Below are 14,657 nucleotides of genomic sequence, written 5' to 3' on the forward strand. Positions count from 1 at the left end.
ACATCACCTTCAGTATATTGTTTTACTAATTGCATAATGGCAATAAGGAAATCCAATTGTTTTGATTCAGGAATTTTTTGTAAAGCAAAAGCAACAGAAGTTAGCATAGCTTTCACATCAGGACGGAGTGAAGATTCTGTAACATGAGGTATACATGGAGGTAACGGTGGAGCACGTCCTGAGAGTGCATCTCCAACTTTTTGTGCCAAAACATTTAAGGATTTGGATTGTTCGAAGATTGACTTAAAATTATCGAGATCTCGTTTTTTCCGTTTGGTACACAAATCAGACTGTGGAACACGCTTTTCACAGCTATTCAGACTTTTTTGCATTTGTTCTACAGGAGATATTTCATTATTGTCAGACGCAAATGAGGAATTTGAAAGAGATGATTGCTGAGAAGATTGCAGAGGTAGTAAGGCCTCAGACTTACTCGAACATTCACCAGCATCATCTGAGATACCTAAAAATACCAAATAAGATTATTGCTGTGTTCCGATATTTACTGCCAGTACCGAAAATCTATACGTACCGTAAATTATAGATTTTCAGTACTAACAGTGAATATCGGAACACAGCTTATATAAAAAACACCAAAATTTTTTAACCAGTCTCAATTCAATGGGTGTATCCAGGAACACGACCACTTACCGAGCTGCTAAGTAGCAATTAAGTATAACTGGTCCAAAGGTAAAAACCAATCACATCTTATCGCTACTTAGCACTCGTGCTCCTGGATGCACCTATTGACTACACTTTCACAGCAGCTAATAATCCGGTTTAATAACTACCGTATATTATCTAATCCAAAATTTTTCTTCTTTTTATCATAATGATCATTTAAATATGAGCCTATTTTATACTCAAAACATTTGAATGAATTTCTTGATATAACATACATAACATATATATCAAGAGATTGATTCATATGTTTAGAATATAAAATAGGCTTATTATTTAAGTGATCATTATAATAAAAAGAAGAAAATTTTTGGATTAGTTAGTATACAGTAATTATTAAACCAGATTATTAGCCGCTGTGTAAATGTAGTCAAAATTCAAGTCAGAATTTTTAAACTAGAATCTCTTTCACATTAAAATTTAAAAATAAAGAAAACGACAGTTACCAGGTGCAGCAGCACTTAACTCTTCATTCCACAAGTTTGATATAGAAGATGAATTTGATGTGGAGGTAGTTAAAGGCAGAATAATATGTGTTATAGGCAAGTTAACTTGTTGTGTTTTTTGAGAGGTTGACTGTTTCTTCCTATAGTTTGAAGTAGTTCTAAATAAGTGACAAAAGATTAGTGGAAATAAGCAACAATGTAAATTAACACAAAAAAATAATTACTCACTTTCGATGTTTTATCACATCTGTCAGAAACATCAATTCATTATAAAGGTTTCATTGAGGTGTGTATGTTGGTTGGCTAGCTCCAGCACTTGATCGAGGTTCCGACTGAATAACTTTCCTTCTCTCTCTCCCAAATCGCTGCCGCAATTGGAAAAATCTGTGCTCAGCCTCAGCACCTATGCATACATAATCTCATTTATTATGAATAATTGATTAAGTCATTTTGCAAATATTTTTATTCAAATATTTACCTGTTTTTTTCTTGGTCAAACTGTTGCCAATAGAATCCCAAGCCAGATTTTTCAAGTCAGTGTTGCTGTACATTTTGTCTGACTTATTGTATAGAAAAGGATTGGCTTTGACACACATAATAAGCTTTTTATCGTCTAGCTCTAGCTCATCTTCAAATTCATCGTCTTCTCCCGACATTGTAAATTCAAGAAGATACTTCAAGAGGAATAACAACTTTTTGTCGCAGCAACACACACACACACAATATTGCCAGATCGGGGACCAAGAGCTACTCGAGAGTCGGGTGGTAGAAATAAGCGCACAAAGAGAAACCATACATGTACGTGTGAGCCCCGAACCACTCTGAATACGTGATACGTGCTTTCTCTTCATACGTGTTCGTACGCGTTTCCCTCCCCCACCGCTCGGCTCTCAAGTTGCTCTCGGTCCCAGACGTGGCGCTGAGCACACATATCGCTGGCCGCGTTGAATATTTCCCGCCAATACCCATCAAATGAATTTAATTCGATTAGAACATAGAACGCAAGAAATGAAAAATTTTCATTTCGCCATACGACCTTACTTAGATGCTTACAACCTACTTTATTTTTAATAGATTCTTACAGCTGCCTTTTATGGTCTTACAGCTCTACTGCTACGGCCATTATAGACGAGTCTGAAATAAACTCTCTTACTTACAACCTCACTTACGACCTACTTCACCGGAAGTATATCGTTACGATCACGTCTTACAACCTTACAACCTTACTGCTACGGCCATTGTAGACGAGCCTTTACATACAGGTCTCTCAACTCGATAGAATTTCAGTGGTGGGGGTGACTCCAATATCGAAGTCATTTTGTGTGGTGTCGCTGTTATCGAGGGATGTCGATTTGAAAGTGCCTACGTAACCTGTGTTGTCATTGCGTTAGATAGTTCGTCACCGTGCACGCGTTCTATAATTTGACGCGATGACAAAACCGTGCATTGTGCCGAAATGCAAAACAGGCTTTAAAAGCCTGAAAATAAAACGGTCGGTTTTTTAAATGCCAACGCATAGGATAAAGAATAAAGACATATACTTTATTTACCCCAAGGGGTCTTAAAGGACGTTTTAAAGGGACGTACCCAACCCTGTACAACTCATCCATTACTACTCTTCTCTTCTCACTTAACCCTTTGGACCAACGGTTTAACGTCTCTTTCCGAAAGACGGAGCCCAGTTTTTCTATCTAGGGTTACCTCTCTCCGCTAGATGGGGGGGGAGCAGCGTTTTTGCTGAGAAATTTCTCAGTGGCCTAGCGGGATTCGAACCCGGTTCTCCGGATTACGAATCTGGCGCTCTACCCACTAGACCAGCCGTCACCCCAAATGCCAACGCATAGTGAACGGCTCAAAAAATGGCAAGCCGCGATTCCTAGCAAGAAACTGACGTCTTCGCATTATGTTTGTGAGGAACATTTTGAAGAGAAATATATTCTCAGAAAGTACGTCAAGCATGATGCGAACGGGAAAGTTATTGCAGAGGTAAGTTCCAGTTTCCTTAATTCATTCGACAGTTTGGATATATTGTCGTATCTGACATTATCATACGTACTTATCTGTTCGGTATCGAACGCATTAAATCTATAAAATCCGTAAAATTGATCCTAAATTATTCCGGGAAATGATTTTAATTTGAAAGCTAAATTTATAAAAGCTTATATATCAATTCTAAACTTATTCCAGAAATAAGCCGATCGTTTCTTAGAACTTGCGAGAGACAAAAAAACTGTCTCGTTTTTGCTTGTACCGACTCTCTCCCTTTGGGTCCATTCCGTTTCACGCATATGCGCGTATTTTCTATAGTAAACGTTACGTATGCTATAGATAAATGCGCGCATATGCGTGAAACGGAACGGACCCTTTGTCTCGGGGCCTCAGTGCGCGAGGTAAACACCCGGGACAAAGCGAGAGATTCGGCGAAAACAGCTGATAAAATTGTAAATAGTCTTGTAAGTATTGATATCTATTGATATCTGATATTCTTGTAAATATTCTTAATTTTAATTATAGACTTTTTATTTACAAAATTCTGTACAGACATTGAATATCCTTCGAACTCTAATTCCTTCGTGTTATATCTGACATTATCACATATACTTATAAATAAAATAAAAAAAACATTGTTACATTTTTTGCAATTCATTGCTCACAAAACTGAATGCTGTACGTTTTATTTTTGTTTTGCTGTTGAAGATTGCATATAAACATCCTTGTCTACACGAATCAGCCGTTCCAACCATATTCGAGAACAATGAGCAAACTGTCGAATCAATACAAGAGTCTGACATCGTCAATGCTTTAGGGAATCAAGTTGCAGCGTCTCCAATACATAATTCGTCTGATGTTACTGTTGCGATCAATGAATCATCGATCTTGAAAGTCGAGGCAGTAACTGGATTTATTGATCTGCCAATTGATGTTGCCGCTGAAGGTGTATATTGCATAGTACTTTATTCCAAATAAATCAACATTTATATATTGGAATTTTATTACAGAAGTAGCAACCGATCTTGCTACAAATATCGCAAATGGGCCAATTGCTGCAGAAACTCCAGTTCTGGCGACTCATGGCACAACTTTTAACATTTCATCAGTCACTGTCACCGAAAGTAAGTTTTATGAATAAAAAAAGAACTATATATACCTTGAAACATTTATTTAGTCAATACATAGCACATTTAGCACTATGTGAATTTTCCATAGCTACTGCTATTAAAAGCTACGCATCTTGACATGTACTAGAATACTTAAAAACTACAAAAGAAACTTATCTTATAGTTCCTTATGCTATCCTCGTCTTCATCGTCGCATTGTCCTTGCCAAAAATGTGTGACGTGATCGATTGTTTGTATTTTTGCAGATGAATCAAGTGCACATCCCGACAACAGCGGAGGCTCTTCTACGACGCTACCTACGCCGTGGATTGTTGGTCAGTTAACCACACAACCAGATCAGGGCCTGGTATTTTGGTATTCAATAACGATGAAAAAACAAAATATCAACACTCCGGTAATCCAAAAATGTGTAACCCTCGACGAGCAAAAAAACCTACGTTATTACGTATATGGAAACCTCGTTAATGCTGATGCAACAAATCTCGTGCAAAAATTGGACAACATGGCAATGCTCCCAAGTATTTTGATCAACTTCCAATCCATGAGGCTGTGTTGTGGCATAGGCAAGGTTAATGTCCATTTTATGCAAGCAAAGGATGCATTCAAAAATTATATTGATCAGTGGCATCACCGAGAATGTTCTCTGCTGTGTACAAGAAGAAGATGCGATTCTTGTTGTAAGTTGAGGAACAAGGTCCTGCAAAAGGAAAGAAGATAAAAAAATCCGCATTATAGAAATCGAATCTGTGGCTCAAACTCAGTTGACGAATATAAATTACAAGCGATTCGGAAAAAAATGTTTTGCGAGAGACGTGAGAAAAACCGAGCAAAATATCGACTTTCGACATTGAAGGAGTTACTGAAAGCTAAAGAACTTGAAATTGCTGCGATGGAAGATTCTACGCTGGAGAAGAGATGCTCAGAATTGTCCGTCCCAATGGCTCAAAAAATAGCCATGAAAGAAATCATTACAGCCGCATCGAAGAAAGATCCGAAAGGTAGACGTTATACCGAAGATTGGCTCATGTTATGCATGTTAATGAACATACGGTCACCTGGATACTATGAGTTTTTGCGAAAGAATAATGTTATGCCACTACCGTGTACACGAACAATTTGAGGTTACTTTTCTCTGATCAACACGAAATGTGGATTTGACAAAGATTTTGGCCAACTTCTCACAAAACACTTTGACACCAAAACACCAATGCAACGTCACGGGGTACTTTTGCTAGATGAGATTAATCTCAGAAAGTCTATTGCTGTCTGTTCGAAAAATCTTACTTACGTTGGATTGACGGACTTTGGAGATGATAGACCACAATCTTTGGATATAAACGAACAAGCAACTCATGGTCTCGTCATGATGTTCCAACCGCTCGCGGATAAATATACCCGACCTATAGCTGTATTTGCATCAAAAAATCCCGTGAGTGGCGACGAGCTCGCTAAATTGGTGGTGAAGGCAATTGCTTATCTAGAGAAATGTGGAGCTAAAATTCACGGGGTCATTTCGAATGGTGCTCATACAAACAGAAAAATATGGTCTCTTCTGGATGTTAGAGGTTCACTTCACGAAACAAAAACGTGGTTTACTCATCCCCTTGACAATGAACGTAAAGTATTCGTCTTTTCTGACGTGCCGCATGTGTTCAAAAATATCCGGAATCGCTTGTACAATAAACGTCGCTTGAGGGTAAGTCGTATGGACATAAAATTTTAAATATATTTAATGAATATATGAGGCATTCCACGGATTTTCAGCAAGGTAAAAACTCTAACCATTTTTCTGAGTGCTGTAACTTCGAAATCATGAATTAAATAAATGAATAATTTATTTCATGTCACGTAATGTCTGGATTGGAGCCTTTATGAATAGGATTATATTATTATATATATATATATATATATATGTTAATGCTAACAGATCTCACAATGAAAAAAATTGCAGATAAATTCAGAGAAAAAGTACATGGAGATTCTTCGAGATTTTATTTGACCTCGATACCAAGCATGTCGGAAATGCCAGAGCATGTCCGAGGCTATCTAAGAGACACATTCAATTAGATAACACCTCTAAAATGCATGTTCGTCTGGCAACCCAGGTATCTATATACTTTCTTTCTCCATTCACATGTTCGATTTGCTGTACAAATCATTAATCTAATATTTTTTTGTTTGTAAATATCACATCCAGTCCTGTTCTCGTTGTTTCAATGCCACGATCCGAGCACGCTACGTACGTTATCTTTATCCGATGCAATTTAATGTTATTCTTCTTTATATCACAGATCTTCAGTAATTCTGTCGCGCAAGGGTTAGCTTTCTACTTATCTAAAAAATGTGAAGCACTTACTGATTGCGAGGAAACAATTAATTTTTGTAAACGTATGAATGATACATTTGATGCCTTAAATCGTAAAATGCCGAACGAAGGTCTGACACCCCAATCTCCGGACTTTAAGGTAATTTGTTTATCCTCGTCGTAGTCCTCGTTCTCGATCCTCGATGTAATCTTGCTTCGCTTTATTTACTCCTTATATACTCCTTGTGATCTTAAAATAAATAAAATCATCGATAGTTACTGTAAAGGTAGCACACGCACATTTCTGAACACTAATCTTTCAGATACTACAAGACTCTCTACAATGGTTGAACGATTGGCAGTCTATTGTACTCACAGGCAAAATAAGTCCTGACGAATTTTTAACGGTGGAAACAGCTGACGGATTAAGGGTATCGTTAAAATCTACCATGGATATGTGCCATTATCTCATACAGAAATTTTATTTCAAATATTTGTTGACCGGCAAAGTGAACCAAGATAATCTGGAGGTGATTATAATTCATAATTGTAACTTAATTACGTTTAAACAATTAGTATATAGTGTTCGCTTGGAATAACAATAATAAAACAAAGCAACTATATGGCGTTATGTTGCGTTTTAAAGTTCCTTTTTTTAAATACATCAGAACTTTTTTCGGGGATTATTCTTGCTCATTACTTAACGAATATATTAAGTTAATGAAAACGTGCATCTCTTTGCGAATTAAAATTAGATTTATAAGATCGTGCATTAGATTGGATGTGATCCCTGCACACATAAATTTGAATAGAGCTAAATGTAACATTAAACTTGTGCAAAACGAGTACATTAACAAACTTAACACGATCACTCACAGGTACGGTCTATCCATTCTACTCGAACTGAGTGATGCGTACAAGAGTTTACAGTGCGTTAGACATGATATGTACAGAGTTTACAAGTTGATCTCCAATGTATTTCCTCCGGGGATCGGGAATGCTTTCTTTGCTCGCCAGGAAGTTGTCGAAAGTCAACTGTGGCACAGCCGAAAGGATAGAGTTGACAAAAAAATAAGTTGGCTGACAAAAAGCTCTAACACACTTAAGAAATCGATGATAGGTGATATTAATTATTTTTGTTCTGACGAGGTAAACTTGGTGGATTCTGACATTCCGAGGAAAAAAATTTCTTTTAACAATCCGGGGCCTAATGTATGTCATGTTATTCTTCAGGCTAATAATTTCAAACAAGAATCTTCTTTAGATTCTCTTCAGCATGGTTGGTTTCGCAATCTAAGCACATACACAATCCCGGATGAAATAGTCTACCTGTTACAATTGGGGGAACGGTTCGGGGTTCCGATTAATGAACTCGAAATTCCTAAATTGATTACTGAGTTTATAAAGCATATAGAGGGTAACATTAACAAATGCCAAGAATCCATCCGAGGGACGGTCAGAAACGAATCGGTATCTTTACTTAATAAAATCACTAACAAAAAACTTACGGTTACTAAGAACGACAAATTGATTTTGGGATGGATTAATTCCACGAAAAAGTTTATTAAGGAACATCCAGAAATTCTTTTCACAAGAGCTGATAAAGGCAGTGTCACGGTGGCTTTGGACAAGGTCGAATACGTTAGGAACATGGAGTCATCACTCTCGGATACTTCCTTCTACGAAGTAATTAAAAAAGATCCGGTAAAAAAACTCTCGAGCGAGTTACACTCTTTAATAACAAGATGGAAGAATAAGGGATATATTGATCACTCCATGTACAAAAAACTTAATTGTACGGACGGAATCCTACCAAGAGCTTACGGATTGCCAAAAATTCACAAGCCAGGCAATCCTCTTAGAATAATTGTATCATCCATTAACAGCCCTTTGTATATGCTTGCCTGCTGTTTACATGAAATTTTGTCTAAAGGTGTTTCGAGATCTCCTAGCCATATTAAAAACAGCTACCATTTGGTTAACAAATTAAATGGTAAGCCGTTCGACTCTAATTGTACATTGATATCATTGGATGTCGTTTCACTGTTTACCAATGTTCCAACAGACTTGGTGGTAGATAGTGTAACAAAAAGGTGGAATGAGATTTCGAAACTCACAGACATTCCGTTGGATGAATTTACAATTGCAATCCGACTAATTCTTAACTTGACATATTTTTCTTTTAACAACAAATTCTACAAACAAATTTTTGGCAGTCCAATGGGCTCTCCCCTATCACCGATAGCGGCGGATATGGTCATGTGTGACCTAGAGCAGATTGCAATCTCACAACTTAATTATGTTCCACAATTCTATTTTCGATATGTTGACGACATTGCAATGGATGCTCCATGTAACGAGATCGAGAACACTTTGGAGATCTTTAATTCATTGCATGAACGGTTGCAATTCACTTGTGAAATCGGACGGGAGGGCAGACTTAATTTTTTGGATGTTACCATTGTAATAGAAGATGAGAGGATTATTTTCGACCATTTCCACAAGCCTACTTACTCTGGCAGATATTTAAATTTCAATTCGAACCATCCTCTTTGTCACAAAAGAGGCGTAATATACGGCCTTACAGATAAGATCATCTCTCTGTCCCACCCACAGTTTCATAAGAAAAATTTAGAAGATACGATTAATACATTACTTAATAATGGATATCCGCTTGGCTTTATTTTTTCTACGATCAGAAGAAGGATTAAATTCCTTGCTCATAATACACAACCTAACAGTCAATCTATTAAGACTTCTAATTTTACTATTCCGTATATAAAATCCATTTCGGATGGCTTTACGACGTTAGCTAAAAATATTAATTTCCGCCCGGCTTTCACGATTCCGTTCAAGTTGAACAAGTTCATCACGACGGGTAAGGATATATTAGAAAAATCGGCACACTGTGGAATAGTGTATAAGATAAGTTGTGTCGATTGTGAGGCCACTTATGTAGGGCAATCGAAAAGACAGCTTAAAACCAGGATCAAAGAGCATAGATCTGACATTATGAAGAGAAGCGAATCTCCTTCAGTCATTACTGAGCATCGCCTTAAAACGGATCACAGATTAGATTGGGAAGGAGTAAAAATCTTAGACAATGAACCTATATATAATAAACGTCTTATCTCTGAAATGCTGCATATTAAAAGACAGAGCGACGGTCTTAATAAACATAGTGACACGGAATTATTGCCAGAGGCTTATCTCCCGATCCTTAACGCTCTCCCGCCTTCCTGATTCCCACCAAGGTTTCTTTCCCCTACCATACGCAGTCCCCTCCACATGTTCCTCTCGATAATTCTCTGACTCTCGCATTTGACGTCTGACCGAACACAGCCTAACATGTGTCTCTCGAGGAGCGGTTCTACGGTTGAAGGTACTTAATAATTTGGCTTGATACGTTGAATTCAACACTAAATTTAATATTTCGCATAAGGATATTCAACCTCAGTCCTTCCTAACCAGTGACCTGCAATGTGGGGACAAGGTAGAGACGGATTCGTTCTCGATTGACTCAGGGAAGGCTCAAATTAAGTACTAGACACGATGATACGTCGACGAGCTGTGATCGGACTTGAGACAACGATTGTATTGACGATGTAAGCGAATGGCGGTTGAATTAATGGAAGAGGATGCGTTAATCTGATTTTTGTAAGCGAATGGCGTTTTTATTATTGTAAAAAAGGGGGGATGTTTTAAATTTTAACGACTAGTTGATACACTGAAGAAGGCCACAGTTATGGCCGAAACGTTTGTCCTTATTTTGTTTGAAATATACACGATAGCATAAACCTGCTGGTTCGCAAGCCCTTTGTTTTATTATTGTTAATTACGTTTATTGGTCAGTGCATAATACGTAGATCTTAAACACTGTTGTATAATTTATGATTATGTAATATGTACGGAAAAATAAAAACACTCTTCTTTATAAATCGACCCCAAGCTATCGATCAAGCCTACTTAGAACTTGATCCGTTCACTCGTTATTGAGATCTCAACATCTCGAGTACTCGCAACTCGTCGCGTCGCGTAAAAGAGTCACGGTGCAGTCTTGCTTCGCGTGTACTTGGCGCAAGCACTACCGTGTCTCTTGATTTATAACTTACCTATTGCAGAAATTTTTCGGCACGATCCGTCAGGCAGCAGGATGTAACGATCACCCCACTTGCCCTACATTTTTACAGCTTTATAAATTGCTCTCAGTTTTTAGCGTAATTAAACCTCCTAAGTACGGTAATTGTATCATCGTGGAGAAATCAGAGCCAAAGATCATAGTGTCCCTGAGTGATCTGAAGGCTTTAAATGGCGAAAAGTCGAAAACAAAAATGGCTAAGTATCGTGATGAAATTCGGCAAAAATTGGACGCAGCTTTAGAACACGAAGAATCTCATCGAATGCAGTTCTGATTATGACTTTGACCTTTTCCCCACTATAGACTGTATAGTTTATTACGTTACAGGTTTCTGTCTTAATTAAGTTTTTCTTAAGCCAATCCATCTTTTGTTAACTCAACGTAGGTAACTGTAGAACATACTAACTGTAGAACATACTAACTGTAGAACATACATAGCTAACTGTAGACATACTAACACGTCTTACTCTATTGTAACAGCTTTGTTTAAGCAATCATCCCAGTACAAAGAATTGCTTTTAAACTTTCTACACTGAGAAACCCATTTGTTGAATCAACTAATCCTTGTTTGGATATAGGCAAACAAATTCTTTAGTTAATACAATATAACAAAAATTTTTTAACATAACTAAGTTTTTTGTTATATGAACCAAATTTTTGTTATATTAACTAAAGAATTTGTTTGCCCATATCCAAACAAGAATTTAGTTGATTCAACGAAATGGTTTTCTCAGTGTATGTGTAAATATAATAGGTCCGAATTAAAATTATTCCATCTAAATACAATATAAATCATGAATCTGAATACAACATGATATCGAATTCAATCGCTATTGAAGTGGACTCTTCTTCATCTTCGATTCATTTCTTTTTATTGAGACAAGTTAAAGCAGTTAAGACAAGTAAAGCAATTGGGACAAGTTAAGCATACATGTACATAATATAACAACATGTATGCTTAGATTTGCTTGTAAAGCCCCTTGCACAATAGGTGATAGCGATAGCAATAGCGATAGCGACAGCGACAAAGTTGCTGACAAAGCTTTGTCGGCAACTTTGTCGCTGTCGCTATCGCTATCGCCTATTGTGCAAGGGGCTTAACTTTCTCCGCTTTTTGGTATACATGTTTTGCGTTTGTCAACATACTAACCCGATTATATTGCACATACTTTCAGGATATTTATGCAAACAGGTCCTAAAAAAATATGGTGCATGTAAGATTTGTCAAGAAGCTGTGGGGTCAAATTCTGCCTGCGCATCTTCCGTTTCTAAACTCATTACTATGAAATCTCGTGGTGGGTTGATCCATCCCAATTTAAAATTTTTCGATCTTATACGGCATGTTAAAGCATGTTTCGCAAAGCATGCCTCACGCTTAGATGTTTTTGATTTAACTCTCGAAGACGTGTTAGCAACATACAACTTTGCTTTCCCATGTAAAGAACACGGTTGTGATATTTTGTCCTACGCAATTGTATATTACATCCGTTTGAGAATGAGGCAAAATGCATTTCAGGAAAATATAAAAATAAAAAAAAATTGTCGAAATTAATAAACCAATAAGTCTTTATTATTTAATACATTGTGTTGTGCTGTTTTCGGTTATTTGTACCTTCCCTTTTTCATTCACGATCGACACGTGGAATTTTAAGGTATAGGCAGTAGTTTCTATAAAATTTGTCTTGGTCTGCACGAAATTATTTTTGTATGCAAAATGCGATAAAAATATATTGTAAATAATTTAAATGTACATTCGGGGGGTTCCAAGATGGCGGGGGAGTGGATAGTTGGCCCGGAGTGTTAGAGGAAAGAGAAAAGGGTCTTGAAAGGAAGCAAAGAAAGAGAAAATGAAGCAGTGTGGCGGATCAGGTAGAGGAGGCGCGGACAAAGCCGAGGAAGTGGAGGAGGAGCCGAGGACGGAGGGATTGGAGAATGGTGACGGAAGAAAATAAGAGTGTGCGTTGAGGTTAGGATGACGAGTAAGAAGATGAAAGAGCAGGGAAGGGAGAGGGTGAGGTGGTGGAAAGGGAGCGAGGGTGGTGGAACAGAGTGGTGACGTGTGGAGTGTTGGTTGGCCTGGTGGCGGGAAGGAAGTACGGCAGGAGAGATCCGGATAAGGTCTGAGCCGGCGCGGGGTGTCAGCTGCTCCAAAAGAGTAGGTTGGCACCGCTGCGGAGCGGCGAGATGTGAGTACGGGGCTGGCGTACGGAACGGATCGGCAGAAAGGAGAGTGCAGGTACCGACGAAGGAGGAGATGGCGCAGGAAACGGCTTGAGCAAAAAGTTAAGGCGGATACACAACGCGCGTCACCACGAAAATGTTTGTGAAGCGAGCGACGGAGATCGATCGATCGAAGAAGTGGGTCGATTAAAGGCATATGGTGGCAGTACAGCGAGGGTCAGACGAAGCGGGCGAAAGCGGAAGGAAGCATCGTAGAAGTCGAAGAAGAAATAGAGAGGGTGGAGAGGGGCAGGGGTTACACGCACACACGCACTCATGAGTATAAGGAGGGTGGAGGAGAAGTAGAGTGGTAGAGAAGGAGGAGGTGAAGAGACAGGGGCTAAGAAAAGTTTGTTTGTAGGAGGAGGAGAGCAGGGGAGAAAGAGGATAGAGGCAGGGGTTACGCACATGCACTCACTCGCACGGAGGGTAGAGGAGATGTAGAGAGGAGGAGGGAGGGGAGGTTAAGTGATAAGTGACATGAGCTTTGGCGGGAGGGTAGGGAGGGCTGGGTAGGGTAGGGGGTCGAGAGGGGGGAGAGGGGAAGGAAGAAGGCGAGGAAGGGAGGGAAGGAAAAAGAATGTAAAAGGCCGCAATGGTCAGGTCGGGGCAAGAAGGAGCTTTGTAAAGGGTTGGGTACGTCCCTGAAAAACGCCACGTTACCCCTGTGTTGCAGAGGCGGGAGCGGTGAGGAGGCGGAGAGCTGAGGAGTTGGAGCACGGAAAGAGGGTGGAAGAAGCGGCCAGGAGGAGGAAAAGGAGAGGCAAGGTCCGAAAGGGTGGGGGGGTACCAGGATGTAAAGGGTCGCACGCGGCCAGGTCGGGTATAAGGGGATTTGTACCTGTAAGAGGTTTGGGAACGTTCCTCACAAAAACGCCTTGTAAGCCCTGCGTGGAGAAACAATAAACGCATACATACATACATACAATTTAAATGTACATAATTTACAAATATATTGTAAATATATTTTTATCGATTTACAATATATATTTTTAAATTTTAAATTATATATATATATATATATATATATATACAATTTCTACAATATATTTACGATATATATATATATATATATTGTAAATGTATTATGAAAATTGTGGATTCTTAGATTACAATATAATGCGTATGCGCTATGCGCTACTATTGCTCTCTCGCTCTCCCAGAACATCCCTCGATTGCAGCGACCTCATAATTTTCGGCTTCGCCAAGCGAACCATCCCCACCATACGAGTTGAGAGACCTGTATGTAAGACCATGGATAAGACTAACTCAATAGCGAATGTGTAGGAGCATGTTTTTTTGTTAAAGTATTCAGCGAAGGACAGTCGATGACGCATCGAACCTGTCGGGACATGTTTTGCGGACGCCATAAACAAATTTTTCCTAGGAAAAGGGGGTGGCTATCGTGTAAACTAAACAATCTATCTACGCAGTGCGCTAAACGAAGGAAGAAATGACGTCGACGATGATCGACCCGATTTTGATTGATTAGACCAAACTTTATACGCAATAAAAGGTTCATATACGAAATTTACGAAAACAAAGCTTTCTCCATGAGAAAGCAATAAGTTTTTTCAATGAATTCATACATGCCGCGTCTTTTCTTTAAATCATTTTCTCAATCGTTTACCTTCTTTTTAAATCTTAAATTTATATCTATAAGCAAAATTAAAGACTCAAACGAATTTGTATAATTTTAATTCTATGATTAGATTATTTTACATATTACATTATTACATTATTACATT

The 14,657-nt window shown here is 38.4% G+C and overlaps 1 long non-coding RNA gene and 1 pseudogene across 1 annotated transcript; one reads left to right on the forward strand and one right to left on the reverse strand.

The window, feature by feature from the left end:
- Positions 1–433: 433 nt before the first annotated feature.
- Positions 434–1,783, reverse strand: LOC139785072 (uncharacterized; annotated as a pseudogene).
- A 5,686-nt stretch (positions 1,784–7,469) lies between these two features.
- Positions 7,470–10,489, forward strand: LOC139785073 (uncharacterized). The gene is made up of 2 exons (XR_011721791.1): positions 7,470–9,933; positions 9,994–10,489. It is a non-coding gene; the product is annotated as an uncharacterized lncRNA (long non-coding RNA).
- Positions 10,490–14,657: the final 4,168 nt, after the last annotated feature.

The sequence above is a fragment of the Temnothorax nylanderi genome, unplaced genomic scaffold (genome assembly GCF_030848795.1).
Source record: "Temnothorax nylanderi isolate EJ_2023f unplaced genomic scaffold, tnyl_v1.0 TNYL_tig0733_pilon, whole genome shotgun sequence".
NCBI lineage: Eukaryota > Metazoa > Arthropoda > Insecta > Hymenoptera > Formicidae > Temnothorax > Temnothorax nylanderi.